The following is a 5,854-nucleotide window of genomic DNA, read 5'->3' as shown; positions in this document are numbered from 1 at the left end:
TTATTAGTAGACACACTTTTATCTAATTAATATCACTTGGCCAGAAATCATTTAAGATGTGACAAGAAGGATGCTAGATATCTGTTTAGGGTGTTTCAAAACATGCACTGTAGGATTGTATTTGGCTCCTACACGAGGGAGGAACACTGGTGCCACTGCTGCAAAAGTGGGCTAGGGAACCCTTGTTGACTAGCAAAGCCTGGCATTCTGTGAGATTACATGTGATATGAAATTATGTTCAGCAAATCAACAGAAATGAAAATCATAAATAAATCGTCACATACTAGCAGGGCATTATTGCTTTTTTCTTTCCCTTTACTAGCCTTGTGGCTCCAGAATATGTCTCTCCAGAGATAATTTTAATTTGGCAGAAAACTCTGTCAGCAATCAGCAAGGCCAAAGCAGTTTGTAGTTTTCCTCGGAATTCAGACTGAAGCAGGGTAGGGAAGTTTTTTTTCCAAGGACGGTCATTTCTGGCAGCTGTGGTCTTTATGAAAGCTACTCTGTCCCTGCAGATAGGGAAGGGGCCGGGTGGTCTTGAATTTGTTTACACTGACAGAGAAAAGGAAAATTCTTTATTTGTAGTCTCGGGCCTTAGGCTCGGTGTCCACCTTCTGCAGGAATGGGTCTCTCCTTTATCTCCGTTTTTACTTTTCCTCAGTGTTAATTTATTTGTCACTGTCATCTATCTCTCCTGAGCCTGTGGAAGCTTTGCTCCTTTTACAGGTTTTTTTTTTTTTTTTTTTTTTTTTTTTTTTTGGATTTCTCTGTGTAGCCCTGGCTGTCCTGGAACTCACTCTGTAGACCAGGCTGGCTTCGAACTCTTTTTATAGTCTTAACTCACTTCTTTCCAGACCTCTATCTGTACACATCTGTCTTTCTCATCTTCTCTTCTTTTTTTTTTTAAAGATTTATTTATTATATGTAAGTACACTGTAGCTGTCTTCAGACACTCCAGAAGAGGGAGTCAGAACTTCTTATGGATGGTTATGAGCCATCATGTGGTTGCTGGGATTTGAACTCCAGACCTTCGGTAAAGCAGTCGGGTGCTCTTACCCACTGAGCCATCTCACCAGCCCCCTCTTTTTTTTTTTTTAACTCTTGGTTTTACCTGTTACCTTGGTCAGATCAGGGGCGCTGCGGGGGGGGGGGGGGGGGGGGGGGAGGGACTTGTGGCCTTTTGCGGAACTCCCTCCCTCCCTCTGTTCCACCTCAGAAATCCAAAGACAGCCTTGCTCCACCTCCCCCATCACCCCTCCTCACCCCCTTGAGCCACACAGCCCTGAAGGGAGCACAAGGGGGATGGGAACAGGGCCCATCCTGGGAGCTGGCTGCACTCCCAGGAGCTGAACATCAGATCTGTGGCCCCTGAAAACCAACCCCAAAGCTGGGCTCGGGGGGCCTTGGACACTCTTTCAGCCTCCTCCATTTCCCTTTCAGCAGTCTCAACGTCCAGGGCCACACAGTCACAATAATAAAAGGGGAATAAGTAGGGAGTCGTCAGTCGACCACCACAGAATAAAAACCAAATCAGACTGCCAGGAACGATTACTCCCCAGCCCAGATGGAGAGAGACCTAGAGAGACCTTTTTAGGGTCCTTCTCCCAGTAGGGAGACCAGTGTCCTCTGAGTCTCTTGGCCGTTGATGTTCTGGCATGTCTGCCTGTCACCGTGACCATCTCCACAAGAAGGAACCCAGAAAACCAGAAGCCAGAACCTGAGCAAACCAGAATCAGAGGTCACACAAGTGAACAGACAGACAGACAGACAGGGATCCCACTTTACCTCCGATGCATAGTGTCTGTGTCCCCCTTGAGAAGGGTGTTCCCGGCCATGTCAAAAGACCCTCACTCACAAAGGCCACAGAGACCACCATCGTTGCAAAATGCATGAGGATTTTACTGATCCAACATGTTGGGGAACCCCCTCTCAGCACGCAGGCCGGAGGAGAGACCCAGAACAAAGAAAGAACACATTTTGTATACCTTTGTAAGGGCCGGATATAGGNACCAGGGTAGTTTGGCTTATTTTAATTGGTGTAGCCAATAACCATTTTAGACATTGGTTTGTATAGGGTGACTCTCATTTTTTCTGTCCTTGAGGTTTTTAGTGTGAAGTGGGGCAGGGGAATTGTTAATCTTGTTTTGGAAGCTTAGTAATTTTGACCATTAAAACTATGTTTTTACATTTGTTTAGTCAGCCAGCTTTTTAAAAAATCTGGCTCTGTACTTGCCCTGCTAGTACAGTTTCGAAAGTCTTTTTGAAGGGGGAAGGTACTGGGTAGTCTTGAATTTATTTGGATATTACATCTTTTGGATTTGACTGTGGTGGTGACAATGGCCATCCCACAGGGAAGCCAGCTGACCCATGCTGGGAAAGAGTGTCCCCTTGATGGACTCACTTGGCCAGAAATCATTTAAGATGTGACAAGAAGGATGCTAGATATCTGTTTAGGGTGTTAGGCTCTGGTCCTTGACTTAGTCTTATAATTCAGATTTGTCCACATATTCAGAGAGAAGCAGTTGGGAACCAGTTGGGACAATGATATGTAAATAATAATGCGAGTTTCTTACTTTACTATGGGAAATAGCAAAGTTTGGTAGACTCAGAACTACAATCTATGGGCCCAGCTGTGTTGTCCCTTTAGGAAAGTGACAGAAGTCAACTGAGAGTCTGAAGGGACAGAGTCAGGTGTTAGAGCTTAGGCTTGCAATAACTCCAGGGTGTTGAAGGGTTCTAGCTTGATGCTTCTGGGAAGTTGTATGACAAATTTTCTGGGGAGATGCAGCACACAGCCCACTTGCCCCAGATAGGGAGCCCATGACAGGCCAAAGTACTGATACCACCCAGAGTCCAGCTTGGGCACTAATGAGTTTTATTGGGGTTTACAAGACTATGGGTAAGGGGTTACTTACAGGAGCACAAGTGACTCACAGAAGCTGCATCCTTTAAGGCCCACCCCCACAGAGGTGACAACTCACAAGCATGGGAACCTGGAGCTCACTGCACAGCCTGCAGGCAGCTCAAGATGTTGAAGAGGGTCCTTCCAGGTGCCTCAGTTGGTCTAAAACTTCTTCCAGGCAGGGCTACTGGTTTCTGCTTCTTCCAGGCAGCTGGTCTGGTCTTAGAGTTTTCTTTGCTCAGTCTGAGAAGGGCTCTCAGCTTTTGTTGCTTATTTTGACAGGGAGGGGCCTAGTAGATACACTCAGCTTCAGGAACTTCCTGAAGCTATTTTGAGTTGTTTACCCTCCTGCTTAAAGAGCTTCCCCACTGGGATGGCATGCTTCAATCTCCCAGGAAACTGTTACACAACAGAGGCCGTGAGACCTTCAAGAAGTAGCCCTAAGGGGCTGGAGAGATGGCTCAGTGGTTAAGAGCACTGACTGCTCTTCTGAAGGTCCTGAGTTCAAATCCCGGCAACCACATGGTGGCTCACAGCCATCCGTAATAAGATCTGACCCCCCTTTTCTGGGGTGACTGAAGACAGCTCCAGTGTACTTAAGATATAGTAATAAATAAATCTTTTAAAAAAGTAGGGCCAAGTAGGAGGTCTTAGCTCTTGAAGAGACATACCCCTTCAAGAGATAGCAGGACTTCCTCTTCTTTCACATCCTTGCTGTGATCCAAATGATTCTGCTCTGTCATGTGATATTTACCATGAAGCTTCTGCCTCACCACAGGCCCAAAAGTAGCAGGGGCAACCGATAGTGGATGGAAACCTCCCAATCCATTGAAACAAACCTTTTTTCCCCTATACGTTGAAAAGCTGACTAACAGCCTGGAACCAGCATCCAGGGCGCTGATGAAAGGCTGTTGGAGGTAAGGCAGCACTCAGCATCATACCATCTGCCCTTCCCTATATCTGGCTTCTGAAGCAGGCTATGACACACTGCTCTTAAGTCAAGTCAAAATTCTCCTAAAATATGACCAATAAGCCATCTTTGAAACTAGGAAGATTGACTTGGAACCTTCCAAGATCTTTCCATAGCCTGGAAATAAATTACCCCAATGTCCACTAGATGGTGTCCAATGTACACCCACAGTCCCCGCTCTGGAAAGGCACCGGGGATCCTGACTGGGCGGCTGGTGAAGGGAACCCGTGCAGTGTGACACACCTGGCTTGGTTGCTATGCTTTGTTTTCCGGTAGCTGGAGAAGAAGGGAGAGCTGCTGGGCTGCAGGTAAAGGTTGTGGAGGCGGTCTAGGGAGAGGTGACGGCCGGGGGGCCAGGACTGAGCAGTGGAGTGAGGGGAGGGAAGACTTCGGGGTCAGAGGACGGGAACTGTCGCAGCCCTGTTTGGACGGGATTGTTTCCATCTTTCTTTTCCTCTTTCCTCTGCAGGTTGTAAGCTATAGGAGCACAGAGATGGGGTTTTACTCCTGCAGATGCCTTTCCGGACAACGCGGAACAGATCCGCAGTGTGTTTATGATGATAATGAGTCACAGAGTTCAATGGTTAATATTCATTACTTTGTCTGGATTTGGAATTACCTAGAGAACATCCTGAGTCTTTTGAGTCAGGTTTCTCTGTGTATCCTTGGCTGTCCTGGCTACACATCTTGTAGACCAGGCTGGCTTTGAACTTATATAGAACCACCTGCCTCTGCCTCCCAAGTACAGGGATTAAATGCGTGTGCTACCACTACCTGGCTCCTTCCTTCCTTCTTCTCTCCGTCTTTTCATTCCATCCGTCTGCCCATTCATTCCTTTGTTTGTTTGGATCTGGTCTAACCCTTCACCTCTACAGACTCCAGGTAACTTGACTCTGCAGCAACACCTAGCAGAACTCTAAACCTGGTTGGTTACCTGGTCTCCCATGGAAACTCCCTTCACAAACTTATCAGCGTCCCACTGCTGCCTCTAAGTTTGGCCTCTCTAAGACTCTGTTAACTCACTGTAGCCATTCTTTAACCTACACATCTGTCCATCTGTTGACTGTATGAGGTGTGATATGTGTTCTGAGGGTTTATATTAGTTACGATGGGAACAAAAGAAACTGACCTTCCCTCGGCCGCATAGCAAGGAGAGCAGAGCTACTTGGCAAATTGCTGCCAACAAGACTTCCATAGCTTGTGAGTTTATTATGACACTGTGGGAAGACACAAATGTATTCATCTATGTTCCCGACACAGTGAAATCATGACATATGGCTGCAGGATTGAAGTGTGCTTCTAATCCTCTCTCCAGCCTCATTCATTCACTCTGCATCCATCATCCCTCAGGGATGTACATCTGTGTGTGTACATCAGTGGAACTGGTCCCCCATGCATAGACCCCTGTCCGTCTGCCAGGGTATCCGAGCCATTTCGGCCCCTAGCTGTCCTCTCGAGGTTGGCAGCTCTGTTCTGCTCACCTCACACAAATTCCTGGGCTCATGGCTGTGCACCACAGCAATCTTCAGTCCTCTTAACAACCAGGTGCTTGCACCAGGGCTCCTAGTGGCCAGAGGTGTGGCATCTCAGCTCCCCGTGTTCTGTCCATTAGTGCCCAGGAGTGATTTGTTTGTAAAAAGACAAAGAGAGGAGGAATATGTTTTGTGGATGCATAGTCATGTGTGGAGGAAGGGGGTGCCATGCTAAGGTAGTTAGGGGAGTTAAGAGGGTAGTAGAGGCAGAGAAATTGGGAGAGGGAGAGGGAGAGAGAGAGAGAAGTAGAGGAGTAGAGGTTGGCCATGAGCATGTGGAGGGGAGGGAGGGAAGGAAGAGAGAGTGGGAACAGGAAGGCAAGAGCAAGAGGTGGGGGGCAAGCAGCCCCTTTTATAGAGAGTCAGGCACACCTCACTGTTGCCAGGTAACTGTGGGGCGGAGCTTAGACAAAATGCTAACAGGGAGCATGAGAGTTTGTGGAACCCAGG

Source organism: Mus pahari, chromosome 5 (genome assembly GCF_900095145.1).
Source record: "Mus pahari chromosome 5, PAHARI_EIJ_v1.1, whole genome shotgun sequence".
In the NCBI taxonomy this organism is placed as follows: domain Eukaryota; kingdom Metazoa; phylum Chordata; class Mammalia; order Rodentia; family Muridae; genus Mus; species Mus pahari.
This window is presented reverse-complemented; position numbering follows the sequence as displayed.